Below are 15,278 nucleotides of genomic sequence, written 5' to 3'. Positions count from 1 at the left end.
GACAAAAATTTATTTTTGAATGTTTTTTTCCAAAGTGATATTACCGATAGTGGCCATATTGCTAATTATACTTTCATTACCAGAAATGAAACTATATCTTTTATCTACGTTAGAGGAACCAGCCTACATCAGTACTGACGAGCCTGTGAATCTGTCCTTCATCAGTAAGTTAAGTTGCTTTCTGGCATCGACATCGGCCGGTGATTTGGTTGAGGCTTTAAGTCGGGCGGGGGGGGGGGGTCTGGGGGGGCTTGAGGGGGTTCAGGTATAAATGAAGAAAGGCGGTGGATTTCTCCAAGTTCGTAGAAATGAAATATTCCTGGGTGCGGTGTTCAACCCTAATCAAATAAATAACTTAGGAAATAAAATGCCTATAATAAATCAAGTATAGTGCTCTATGTCCTAGGAATGTTTCTTGTACTGAACGAAAAAAAAAGTAAACATGGCTTTCTGGAGGTAGTATCAAAATAGTGAACAAAGTGCTTGATAGCTAAAAATCACGATCACCAAGGTGAGGGTAGGGTGGGACTGGGGTTGGTAATTTATCAAGTCCTTTTACACTTTGTCAAATGTTACACTTTGACCGTTATTCTCAAATACGAAATGACCCCGAGCTCTGCCCAATTTCCTTCCACCATCATGCTGGTCACCTTCGTATAAATGAAATATTCTCGAATATGGCGTAAAACATCAATAAAATAAATAAATGACCTCAGTGACAGTGAGCGGCGACGAAGTTAGTTCTAGGTACACTAAAAAAAACAACAACAAAAAACAGAAAGTCTTTTGTCTGCATGAAGCTAGAATGCATTCTGTTATTATTACACAATACTGTGTCATATTCAACATAATATAATGTTAGTCTAATAGAATGGTCATATTGAATCAACACAATATGTGTTTTATATTAACAGAATGATCCACTACAATAACAGAATAGATGTAACATCACGCAGATAACAAACTGTCTGTTAAATTTAACAGATTCATTTTTGGAGTGTAACTCCCCATGCACTCCTGATTCCTCCATCCATGCATAAATCTGACATCAATCATAAGAGTGAATAATTCTTGAGTATTGCGGTAAACAACAATGAAATAAATACGTGAATATACACACATACATTCCATTTTTTGAGCAAAGTATAAAATCGAGAAGACGAGTACAGAGGTTAAAATTCAGCTTAGTCTGAATGACTTGTTGCTGCCTCACTGGGCGCTCAGAACTGAGAAGGTAGGCAAGGAAACAGGACTGGTTGAATTGGTGTCAGTGTAATGGGACAGGGTCTGGTGTCATATCGGGTGTCATTGACGTGATACTTTGTCGCCCTGCAACAAGAAGACACAGCATGTACACACATAATGACTCTTCGGCTGAAGAGAAATGTTAAGTACGACGTAAAACCCCAAGCATACATAGATACATACTCTGTTTGATTGCGATCTGTATTAAAAGTCATAAGATTTTCAAGCTATACAAGAACCGGGTTTTGAAAGATGATTTTAATCCAGAAACCGCGCCTACGTTTACTCACTGACCGAATCGCCATCTTTTTTTCTTTTTTTTTTCAAATCGCCAAACTATTTGAGTAGGGCGGTAAATAAATAAACAATTAAATAAAAAGCACAGACAATAATATTTTTATTGATTATGTTTTTTTTTTTTGTTTTTTTTTTTTGCAGAGTTGGGCTCAACATTCCAGGATGTCACTCAAGACCGTTATTTTGATCGCCGTGGTTACCCTGGGTTGTCATGTGCTGCTCACCAAAGCACAGAGTAGGCTACACACTTTTTTTTATAATATTTGTATTTCTAATCACAATAAATCTAAAATTTTATTACACCAGATGCAATGCATATACATCGGCATAAAATTGCATTTCTAATGCGAATAAATCTAAAAAAAAAAATTTTTTAAATTTTTTTTATACATCGGTAAAATCAAACTATGTAAATGATTGATCTGAAAGTTTGTTTCCAATTTCTTTTCCAGCTAACTGTGGAGTGGGGAGTGCGTGCGACAATTGTCCCGAGGGGTATTACGGTTTTGTGCAGATCAACCCTCTCGTACAGGTGAAAGTGTGCTGTCAAGGATGCAGCAGTAAATACTTCAGCTACAGAAGCACTCCTACACCAGCATGCACATGTCAATATGACCGTGAGTATGCAGATATATATATGTATATATACACACAAATCAATACTGTACCACAGATGTAAGATGCCGGCTGGAGGTTCAATCCCAGCCATGAACAAGGAATTTGGGAATGCCAGCTGTTCTAGCTGTTTGAGGGGTCTTGCATGAAGCCGTCGAGGCCTGACGTTCGTTGAAAGACCACTTGTCTTCCAACAACAGCCAAATCGGTACGTCAGGAGTACGTTTTGCAAGTTCGTCTGTGATTTGCCAAATGTCGGTGGTTTCCTTCAATAAATCACTCAGATTTCCTTCAATAAATCCATTGACCGCCATCGTATATAGGCTAGTAAGTGAAAAAGTGTAAGTGAGAAAGACCTAAACAAAAATATATAAATAAAATAAAATAGATTTCAAGGCAGCAAGTTTGTTAATGAATTAACTTGGGTCTTGCATGTTCATCCATTCATAAAAATTGACCTCCATCGTAATGCACAAAAAGTATTTCATTCTTTCCAATTTAGCTTTCAGAACTCTGCATCCTTCTATTCAGGTGTGTTGTCTTCAGCATGTCAAAGTTCTACCCCACAAAAACAAGTTTCCTTTAATTCTCAAGCACATGTAATTCTGACTTCATACAATCTAGTTATTCGTGAATAACGCTTTAACTTAAGCAGTTGACCACCATCGAGAGACCATTTCCACAGTTCAACGGTTTTAAAGACAGCTTGACTTCCACCAGAATGGTGTGCATTTCTTTACGCCACACGTAAAAAAAAAAAAAAAAAAATAGTCAGTAATTTGCCTAAGGCCGGTGGTTTAACTCAGAGCTTTCCAGTTTCCTCGGCCAATAAAATTACTGCTATTGTATTTAGTAGAAACATTCTCCAGTATGGCGTTAAACAATAAGCAGTCGAACAATCAATCAATCAATAAATCAATCAATCATTCAATCAATCAATCAATCAATCAATCGTTATCATAAAGGTACGTCGTACTTATAAGGTACAGCATTAAGTAATTTAAAAACAAATCCATCCGCAATAGTTATCAAACCCTGTATGGCATATGGGACGTTTATAAAGTGCGTTGAGCTTACTATAAGAAACTATCCAATAAATAAATAAGTATGCCTAAATAAGTGTTTCCGTGTTTCACAGGTGTGATTAACGATGCCTCCTGCTGGAAAGGTGAGCAATGCGATAACTGCAACAGCAGTTACACAGGCTCTGTGAATGGCCTGCCGGTCTGTTGCTCACAGTGTAGAGCCTTTGGCCTCATACTCAGCCCCACAAGCTGTTCATGTAACGATGGCGCCTAAGCTGGATCCAGAAAAAAGCAGTCGTCCGCAATCTATCCCGTCATACAGTTAGAAAATGAAGTGTTGACCCGGAAACGTTTCACACAGCGAACGAGCTGAACGAAAATACGGCAGCCATTGTTGCGGCTATGGCGTTACCATGGTAATGTGACATGCGCAATGTGAAACGGAACCTGGAGAGTTATCCATCATTCTTCTTTGAAACAAAAGTAAAAATAGACCTATATATAATTCACGTAGTTATTATTTTTTCTTGACGGGATGACCTTTTTTGAAAGTATATAAACATATATATAATCATTTCCTCACTTTTCGTTAAGTAACCATTAGAACTAAGCCAATTCATATACATGTATATCTACTGCACATGCGCCACAAATTTTCATTAAAAAAGCATTCTTTGAGGCAAATAATGATCACAAAATCTTAGTTTTGGTTTTCTGAAACATACATTTTGCCAAACAGTTGTCATCTTACATTGAAAAGTTCGAAATTTTAGGTTAAATACAGCACTTGCAGTTTCTTAGTATCAATACTGGCCTCTCTGCAACGAAAGCACATCCGAATGCGGAGACAAAAACAGCTGAAAGTTGAACAGATAATAAAGGTTGTTGGAATGCAGCTGAATTCGAAACATTTCACATTTGAGCTTTCTGAGGGTGGCAATGAGCTATCAAATCGCATGTCATACCATTTATGCCTAAATACCAACTTCATTTATGATTAATTCTAAATCAACTGATAACATTTGTATATCTTTGGGTACAAACCAGCTAAATTCTGTAAAACAGCTACTTTAGAATTAATGTACCAGAGCTCTGTAGAAACCCTGGATATTCCGCATTATATCTCGTGTTACAAACCAGCCGCGTTTAGTAACTCTTAATTATATTAATGTAGTAACTCTTATACTAGAGTATTTCAACTCCTTTCAATAATAAAGATTATAACAAACTGCGAAGTCGTTTGTTTCGTTGTGTTCTTGTCATTTACCACGTGACCACTTTTCGTTATGTTAATTATGTCGCGGATAAGGAATTATTAATAATGTGGGGACAAAAAAAAACATAAGCCCATACTTGTGGTTACATCTGCAAGACTTGATTCTAATCGTCTATACGTAATTCATGATGGCTTCTCAATAGAACTCACACTGACGCCGGTTTGGCGTCGTCCTTGGCCAAGCACAATCTTGCCAAATCTAACCTTAGAGACATTCTACATTAATTGTTCACACGTTATTAATCATCTGGAATGGGACTGAGATAACCTCTGGAGTGAAATTACCTTTGCACAGGTATTTCTAGTAATCGGGTAAATGTCACAGTTTGAGTTACCAGAGTAAAGCGTGGTGCAACAGTTGTGTCTTGATTGTTGACAAGTTTATTCTAAGTCGCTAGATGGCACCGCTGATGATCGGAGACCGTCAATTATAAAAAGGGCTACAAGACGGAAGCACTTGTCGCACCTGTTGAAGATAAGGGAGAGTGGGTCATAACGGACTAGTTAACTTTGGAGGCTCAAGTGCGAGTCTCAGTAGTCCCACAGATGGTGTACAAACGATCATCTTATAATAGACTATACGTAAACTTTCATAAACATATATAGCCAGGAACCTCACATGTCGACATGCAGTTCCGCCAGCAGGCGAAAAAAATACTTACCTGAGAAAACCTAGGTGTCCGTTTTTCCCCATTAGACATTTTACACCTAATTGCACTGGTATTATTCTTTTCTTTCTTTTCGTTTTAATGAGGTAAACAAACGATTTATAACGTACATCGAACAATATACATAGCTGCAAATGATATAGATAGCCGTACAACTGCGATGGTCTACTTACACATGCATACCGGTGTGAAAAAGGTACAAATATCATTTTTTTTCACTTCTATATACAGTGTTTTCAATAACTTTTTTTCACACTTCATTAGCAGATGAATTTTATATATGAAGCATACTTATTTTATCGTATAAGAAAACAGTTGTTACATATGTAGGCCAGTGCATGATTTTACTTTTTAATATATTTTTCAGTTTAAAAGTAAAACATATTTTCAAAGAAATGTCCCATGACATTCATGTATACTTCATTATTAAAGTAATTCATTTTCCTGAAAAATGTATATTTTCAACACTCACTAACCTATGGAGCCCCTGCCTTGTTTCGTTCTCTTTCGTTCGTTTTATTTGATAAACTATACGTATTGAAATGAAATTAAAAAAAAGGTTGATATAAATATATAGGGGCCAATACTTGTAGATAATGAAAATATATCCATATAGATGATTAAAATATGTATATCCGTCTAAATAGTAATATGCAGCTGAAAATGAATTATACACGGATCACGTGATCAGCAGGATCAGAGGTTGCCATAATCTGAATCACTGTAAAGTCCTTTGTTAAATGCATATATTACAGATACTTATGTTGGTACATTTTCCTTCATTTTCATTTATCTGTTCTGTGTTTTGTTAAATAAAATGTTTCTCTGTGCATGCTATTGTGGTTAAGCAATTTGTCATGCACTAACATCAAATAGAATCGATAAGAAACAGACTGTTCCAAAGTTTACAGGGTGTCTAACCGTTGAATACATTGCACCTATTAAGTCTGACCGGTCCCGATGGCTCAGTTGGCAGAGCGTCCGTTTTAGGTGCGGCAGATCCAGGTTCAATCCTGGGTTGAGTCAGTTGTAGATTCATCGCTTGGACCTCAGCACTAGAGGGAAGTGACACGACTGTATTAGTATAATGAATCGGGTGGGGCGGTTTACTTGCCTTCGGTAAGGCGTCTCAGAGAAGCAGCACTAGTTAAAAGAGCGGTGGAAATATGTCGTGCAACAAGAAGGCACATTACATACACTCTAAGGACTCCTTCGTCGTCATATAACTGAAAAATTGTTAGGTACCTTAACCCTAACGTTAAACCCCAAGCACTCACTCAATATTAAGTCTTTGTTATTCATCTTAGTGCAGGCAGATAATCTGGAATAGTTTGCACTTTAGAATGAGAATTCAAATACAGGTCTATCCTCTATATTCAGGCGTATAGTTTGTAACAGTTACTATATTTCAGGCGTATAGTTTGTAACATGTTTTCAGCTTGGATAATTTTACAATATTAATTAGGAAAAATAATATGTGTAGTGCTGGGGGTTCAGTTTCTCATCGTGGACTACCATTTCAGGCTGCTGTGAAAGTCTACATTATACACTCTTCATATATTTTAAACAACATACATTATACGTTTGTATAAATACTAGGCTTCTGATTTGCTATTTTCTGACTGTTGTTTTCAAATTGGTATTATTAAAAGACTAGGGAGTGTTTGCCTAAATTACGGCATTTAATTGAACATATATTAGACACCCCCTATCCATTAATGTTTTTTTTAAGTTGACACGTTTCAAAAGAAGCTCACCAATCATTTACCTCTTGGTCTTTTTTTCTTTATTTTTTGGTTGATGATATTGTCATGAAAACTAATGAGACTAATGCAATTATAGACACTCGCAAAATCTTTGAACACTGGGGGTAAAAATATGCTTACCCTAGATTAAAGGTGATCAAATTATTGTTTAACATTGATGGCAGCGTTTGTGTTATACAAGTAGCTATATCAACACGAGAAATGACCATAAAAACGGTACGACAAAAAGCATAGGCCGTTTTGCCCCCAGGGTCCGTTATCCTCCACTCTCACCCACATGTTTCCAGTACGCTGGTTTTTGGTGGACGGCGTCCGGCATAAGTGACGAAAGCAATCGATGATCACGTCACATGAGCAGAAAGCAAGGGCGCCATTATCTATCAACACTTCTACCTCTGTTTCTGTCAACACATCGTTTCATTGTTCTTCATCTCAATTGTTATTCATACACCAATAATTAAGCTCTAGAATGCATTCCAATAATCCAAGAATATATTATTGTAAAAAAAACGCAAACTTACAACTAATGTACATATGTAAATAGCTATTTAGCATTGTAAAAGCAAACAAGAATAAAAAACAATTACCAATGTAATTGATTTAATGAAAGCTCTGATTTGACGGGCGCGATATCCGAAAGGGAAGTGGTCCTAAAAGCAGTATTTTAACAACAAGACTGGCACTCGGAACTTCATCTAAGCCAACTGCGTCGTCTTAAGCTGCGAGAATGGGACTTCAGTCAAAAGCATCTACGAACACAAAAGAAATGGAACATAATAAATTGCAGATGCCATAAATCTGAGCATTATTTAGTTACCACTAAAGCACCACTGTGCAAAATAGTTACCACTATTATCCTCAGTTTATACTCGGGGTAATGCATACTTGGAAGTATTTTGTAAACAAACCATAAAGGGTTAGCCTTACTTCTGAAGAGTTGTCATATTTTGACACGAGAAAGGTTAAACTAGTGAGTCACAGATTTGACGTACTCGAGGTGGTGATGTTTTTATTCTGTTATTGTCGTCAGGATAAGGACATATAAAGGGTTAACCAATGATCTGGGTAACCGGCGTGTCATAACCATTATCTGTTATACACTGTGCTGAGACCTTACTCATGAATGAATCACAGGCACTTATGGTCCCAGAAAGCACACATATGCGTTCCATTGTCACAGGGACTCATGGTCGCAGACAAAACACATATGCCGCCCATTGTCTCATGAATTTACCGTTGTAGATAGCACTCATATACGTTTCATTGTCACAGGGCCTTACGGACGCAGACAACACACATATATGTTCCACTGTCACATAAGCTTACGGTCGCAGACAGCTCACATACGTTCCATTGTCACAGAGACTTACGTTCGCAGACAGCACACATATAAAGGTACGTAACTAAGGTTCTGTCCGGTTTCCTCCCACCATAAAACTGGTCGCCGTGATATGAGAGAAATATTCTTGGGAAACGGCTTAGAACACTAATCAAATAAATAAATAAATATACCGGTACGTACAATATCCACAGGGACTTAGCATTGCAGACACTAAATATATATACTCTCGCAAACCTTTGCGAAACATTGCCAAGGAATGTCCACGCATGGACAGGTTTCGTGAAGCCCACACAGCCATAAATTTAGCCTTAATTTCCTTCACAACATATGTTGTAAAAATTTGAAGCATGTAAGTATGTTTCTTGAAACTGACATCACAGTGATACGCCAAAAGGTTGGTCAGATACCCAGGAAAAAAAGACCTGCTCGTACCCTACCCTTGTTTTTTTTTTTCTTTTTTTTTTTTTGGCTATCCACCGATTCTCTGATACAAGCCAACCGTAAACATTTTCACTAAAAAAGACCGGCTCGGGCCCTACCCTTGTTTTTTTTTTTTTAGCTATCCACCGATTCTCTGATACGAGCCAACCGTAAATATGTGAAACCCGGCATAGGTAAACCATTTTTGAAACATGTTGAAAACGAGTCTTGAGCAAACTGTATACGGTAGGTTTTCATCTTCCAAACATTTTTGCTTTAATAATAACAACGGCACGTCATTTTCTGCTTAAGCAGATTGACTTATGACATGAATGAATAGATGCCTTTATATGGCATTATTTAAAAAACCGGCGTCAACCGGCAAGATTCCTTAAGCTCTGTTTCATTTGGGCCTTCGCATTCAGGTCAAGCTGTCTTACAATTTCACTCGACCTATATATTCTGAATTATGATATATAGCTTAAAATGATTTATAAACTGTGTATGTGCGATCAGCTTGGGAACAGACGGAACAAATATCATTTATTGATGAAATTCTACAATGGCATCACCTGTATGTAGGCTTCTGGAAGTGGAATGGCAGCGTGTGGAAGTAAGGTATAGGAGCAACTATTTAAGGGAGATAACTCTAAGCGCCTTAACTGTTAAACAGCCATCTCAAAATGTTATCCTTCCCAACCGTTTACCCAAATAGGTCTATTTAAAACCTACATATTTCTTACACAGGCCGAATTGACTTCAATTTATGAAAAAAGCAAAAGAGTACAAGACCTGTGCCTTATAGTAGGCCAGGGAGGCCTTCATATGTGTACGTACACATCTGTTTTCCTATATCGGTAAGCCTAAAAAAGACTGACGCTTTAAAATGTTAGAGGAGATGCATACAAAATGCGTAAATCTATACACATGGCAATGTTGTGAAAGTTTGAGTACAGTTAGCAGAGCCGATAACATTTCGTTCTTGCATTTACAGACGCACTTTGGACAGGATTACCCATAGAGAATTTAGATTGATCGGTAAATCGGCCCCTCCGTCCTTTGGTAAGTTATTATAGTGGCAGGTCGATCTGTCGGCCTCCCCATCCATTTGTCATTCAGTGGGTTGAAGGGACTACATTCTGCATTTTACACGCTGTGTATCTCCTTTCTTGTAGGCAGTGTGTAGTGTTTGTGTAATTGTAATTCTTTATTTGTTTTCTGAGGATTTCCCACAGCTCTATAGTCACGAGGGGATCTCCTCAACATAAAATCAACGGATATACATAAAATAACACAGACAACAAAGAGAACAGATAACATGTACATGTACAGAATAAAGTGATGGGAACAAAGAAAGATCAAAATCAAATCATATTACTGCTGGGCTTAGATGGTGAATCTATTGGACATGATTATAAAATTATGTACAGATTTTAAGATCAACTGATTATTATTCACGCTTAGTTCAGGTGAAGCAAATAAGAATATAGTACAAATGTGTTTAGAACAACTAGTCAAACGTACAGAAGGGTGAACTTCAGGAGACATAATTCTTAGGACACTTTTTAGCATATGCTTCCTATGAGTGGCAAAGGCTGGGCAGTCAAGGAAATAATGAGATGCATTTTCACATTTATCTTTACATTCACTACTTGACTGACCGTCGATAATGTATATTTAAAGAGGTCACCGTAAAGAGCGCTCAGTCCCATTCTCATTCTACAGAGCACAAGAGAGGGAAAGGTGTCAAATGAATTACACACAGATATTAGATGACGGTTAATACTGTCTTGAGAATACAAAAAGTTCTTAACTGTTTCCAATGAAGAGTTTTGGATATGAACAGGCAATGAATTCCATTCTTTGGTTGTCTTCGGAAAGAAGGAAGAAGAGAAAATCTGAGCTCGGCATTTAAATAATCGAAAGTGACGTCTATTTCTAAGATTGCAGGCATTTGTTTAGAGTTAGTAATGGAGCAGAGAGCCAATTGACGATTTTATGGAAAAAAAACAGAATGCGCTTGGATCTACGCCGACTGTATAAGGGTTCCCATTTTAGTTCATTTAAAAGAGATTTATATGAAGTTCGACGTAAGCCCCCTGAACATAACAATGCTGCTCAGCGTTGGACATTTTCCAATGAGTTATATATTGAACGCTGCAGTTGTCAAACAGAAAATCTCCATATTCAATAGAAGATCTTATCAAGCCAAAGTACAGTGTGATTATACACTTTCTAGTAAGTGTTCGCCTGACCCAACTAATCATACTCAATTTCATATTACCTTTTTTAACTATAGCTCTTACATGCTCATTCCATTTACCAGTGTGTTGCAGAATAATTCCGAGATGTTTATGGGACGGAACGCTCTTCACATCTACGCCATCTGAATACAATCTCGGATGTGAGGGATTATTTTTCAATGCTATTAAGAGATAAACAGTTTTGGTAGCATTAAATGACACAAGCCCTTGACTAACCCAACTGGATAGACGTTCAAGATCACAAATAAGTTTAGCCTCACATATTGCTAAATCTAAAATTTCTTCAGACAAGAATATGTTAATATTACATTCAATATTCATACTAATATCATTGATAAAAATTTAAGAAGAGAAGTGGACCCAATATAGAGCCTTGTGGGACACCACTATATACTGGATAAGTTTCGGACTCTGTGCCGTTAAGGCAAACCTTAATTTTTCTGTCACACAAATAATCTTTTAACCACGCCAGCAGAGGATCTTCAATACCTAACCGCCAGACCATCATGCCAGACTTATTCAAATGCCTTACTGACACAGCAAAAATAGCAAAAACATCAGCAGCATTTTTAAGGATGAAGTTGTTTGTACCATCAGTAACTGAGGCTTTCCGTCTATTCAGAGTCTCAAGGAAATGTTTAATCTCATTTTCACAGGTCTGTATACAACTGAGACGTGATTCTGTAACATACGTAAAAGGTGGTAAGACAGGTACTGTGTGGTGAGTGGCCGTGTGGTGAGATACGAAAAATTTACAGAATTCATTCGCCTTTTCAACGTCATTTGACACGTTTTTGCCATTAACAGAAAGAGGAGGAATAGGCGGTTTTGCTTTCGATCCTAGTAGAGATTTCATTATCGACCAGTATGCTTTTGTATCCAGCTGGGGGTTGGAGAGTTTATCTTTTAAATATGTGGAGTAACGCAGTATTGCTTGACGTTTAGCATTATTGGCCTCCCTTCTAGATATATAACATCGAAACTTATTCCCATCGAACTTAGTCCGTTTGTATTTTTTGAGACAACGATTCCTCACTCGTATCTTGCACCGAACATCGTTGGTCATCAAAAGCTTGTCACGTGGTCTAATAGTGACTTTCTTATTCGGACTACATTCATTGCAGCATGACAAAAACAAACTGTTCCAGATAATACAAATAATTTGTCATTAACATTAGAGAAAATATTACCAACAGCATCAAATGGTGTAACAGAGAGAAGATTGCGCAGACCATGCCAATCGGCACATTCGAAGTCCCACAGATGTCTTACAAAAGCTTTTGCATTATTGTTACATAAGATGTTTATAGTACAATAAATAGTACAATGGTCGAGATTAGCCACTGGTGAGGCAACTCCGTAGTCAATTACATAACCAATACAATCCGTTATGATTAAGTCCAATACATAAGCAGCTTCATCAGTATATCGAATGGGTTCATTAATTAGTTGAAAAAGATTTTTCCCAGCTACCATATCATAAAGGCTCATTTTCAGTTCGCTCATATCGTGGTATTTTTCCCAGTGTAGACATCTATCATTAAAATCACCCAGTTAAAGTTAAAATAAGACGACAGCTGATCATCACCTTGGGCCAATAAACTCCTGGCATTAAAATGACAACAAGATAAATTGTGCTGATTTGGGGGTTTCTATGTACATCTCCACACCTCATTAAAATTGCCATATGTATAACTAATGAATAGGGCAGATTGTATACATGTAATGTACTCAGAACAGAAAAAATAAATATACCAGTAAAGGATTCAATTCCCAGGAATATAATTCGCAAGTCTTCAAATAATGTAAATAATTTTCGAAGATGTAAACTCACTTTATACCACATATAATTATGCCATGCCCCAATTGCCACTCTGTACTGGCTTATGTTATCCATGATGTACCGGTAATAAACGAAGAGATAGCGAATGAAAGCACATACACTAAAACCTTCACGTAAGTGCCCAGTTCCTCAGACAAACACATAATGAACTTTTTCAAGATTATTAAATGTAACTGTAACTGTTGATCCAAAATACCATTATTTCTTGACGAAATTAACCCAAAATATCCAACTGATTGCTCCCTTACAAAACAAAGTAACACAAAATAAAAACAGAATACTACACACAGCATGAGTTTACCCGTTTTATGCTACATAGACACGTATTTCAGGACACAATTACAAGTGCTTTGCATATACTGTTTTAATTTTTGGTGCATGGATAGATACATGGATAACCCCGTGTCACATTTTACATCACTCGTCATCTATGCTCACCATGACAACCTGATAACCAGTTTTATACACTGCGTGGAAATATGTACATTTTCCTGATTAAAACTAAAATTCACATAATTGTACACCTGAAAAAGCATATAGTTTTAACTTCAATATTTAAAAATACATCAATGTATCCATCAAAATCCATGAAGTGCATACTTTCCCTGAGTGTTTCTCATTAAAATGACACAAATACTTGAAATGAATAGGTGTTCACGTAAATATTATCTTCACCTAAACTCGTGTTAAAGACTGAGTTGTATATAAGTGTAAGCACTTGTCCACAGGATTGTCAGTAGGACATGCTATGTCTGTCAGGCGTTTTTGTCTTCGGGACTCTGTCCGTTATGAGTCAATATCCGCAGGTCTAACGAAATTGCTGGAAATGACAACATATTCATACATGGCTCTGGGGGTTAAGGCTCTGACTCGATTGGTGAGTGAATATAAGCGTCATGTCCGACATTCGTATACCACTCGTAGTCCGTAAAGGGCGTTCCAAGTCAATAATTGCAAGATCCTTCGCAAGACAAAGTTTTGTAAGAAATCATCCAAAAAAAAAAGGTAACACACAAGAGATAAGCGGTCATCAATTTTCAATGATGCCGGGCAGGCAGTTGATATTCCAGGCATGAACTCCATTTTAAAGTTCAAATTCGTAGTCTATAAATGAGTTCCAGGTCAAATTACAATTACACTAGGTATCTCAGTCGCGCTTTGATTGCAGCTGTTCATAAAGGCATCATGCAGATGTTATAAACATGGCTGCCTTTACGGCCCCTAGCCCCAGGTTAAGCGGTATTAGATACATTTCGAAAATGACGAGCGTTACAGACCTCAAAGGAGAAGAAAACCTAAAAACATAACACTACAGGCTGAAAAGAGCACATTTTTTCTATCTGGTGGTGTCTGCTGCATAATTTTGCTATTTTTCCTCGCCATACACGTAAAGGCTGAATACGGCAAAGCTGACATAAATCGCCGAGTCCATCGTACTCTCCATCTTTAACACACTGTAATTTATGCTGGGGTTGTGTTGCCTCTCAGCCAATGAGAGTCGTTAAAACTGCCAATCTTGTTCGTGTAAACTCGGAACCTACGTCCAACATTCCGGTTTCCCGATAGTCAAGCGGAAAACGAACTGTACTGTTCGCTACCTTCTGAGAAGAAGAGTTCTACCGGAAATGTACGAACTGCACGTCGTTGGTCTCCGACGGCAATTCTCCTCCTCGCACAGAAGACTTCAGGACTAGTTCTTAGCCCAAAGCGGATTTTGGCGCTGACTTTATTTATAATTTGTCAACATGAGGTACATATTAGAATTTTTTCGGCATGCACCTGCGAAGAAAAGCATACTCTTTTCAATCGTATTTGATTGATATTTAAATTTTCTTCTCCTTTAACCGAATGGATTGTGATTCAAAAGTAACGAACGATTACTTCTTTCCCGTTAATATGTAAGGATCTCACACTACAAGAGACGCCATCTGTGATATTACACATGGCATGCTGGTCTGTATAAAAACTGTCTACAAGACAGACTGTTACACTCGCCAAACAGCGCCATCTGTGTTGTTAAATACCATGTACGCGATAGATATGTACATAAGGATAACAGTGTGGTTGTGGTTGATCACAATGCAGATCGCCAGAGATTCTGAACGCTCTGTCCATACCTGCCAACGAGAGTGTTATGCTCATTGTAAAATTTGAGACAGTGAAGGTGTTTGACGGAGTATTCTTGACACACTAGTTTTTTAACCAACAACATGTGCCGCAGATTAAAGTCATCACAATTTACGCAAGATCTGACATATGCTACAAGGCGAGATATGTATACGCCATATGCAGGACCCTTTGGTATTTTGCTATTCAAATAAGGATAATTTACAATATTAAAATTGAAATTATCCCTTCAGTTGTAAAGGCGGCGTGAAAGGAGACCCTGTTCGTCTTTGTACAGATATGGATCCAAATAAAATGTACCTTCAGGACTATATGTGGTTTCCTTTAAATCCAGTGAAGGCGGATGGATTTCCTTCAACGCTTCAGCAATATGGGGGTTATTTAACGCCA

General features: G+C 37.5%; 1 long non-coding RNA gene across 1 annotated transcript; it reads left to right on the top strand.

Moving 5' to 3' along the window:
* Positions 1 to 1,683: 1,683 nt before the first annotated feature.
* On the top strand, positions 1,684 to 4,383 carry LOC135475247 (uncharacterized). Its single transcript, XR_010445032.1, has 3 exons — positions 1,684 to 1,777; positions 1,995 to 2,159; positions 3,296 to 4,383. It is a non-coding gene; the product is annotated as an uncharacterized LOC135475247 (long non-coding RNA).
* The last annotated feature ends 10,895 nt before the right edge of the window (positions 4,384 to 15,278 follow it).

The sequence above is a fragment of the Liolophura sinensis genome, chromosome 9 (genome assembly GCF_032854445.1).
Source record: "Liolophura sinensis isolate JHLJ2023 chromosome 9, CUHK_Ljap_v2, whole genome shotgun sequence".
In the NCBI taxonomy this organism is placed as follows: Eukaryota; Metazoa; Mollusca; class Polyplacophora; order Chitonida; family Chitonidae; genus Liolophura; species Liolophura sinensis.
This window is presented reverse-complemented; position numbering and strand designations above follow the sequence as displayed.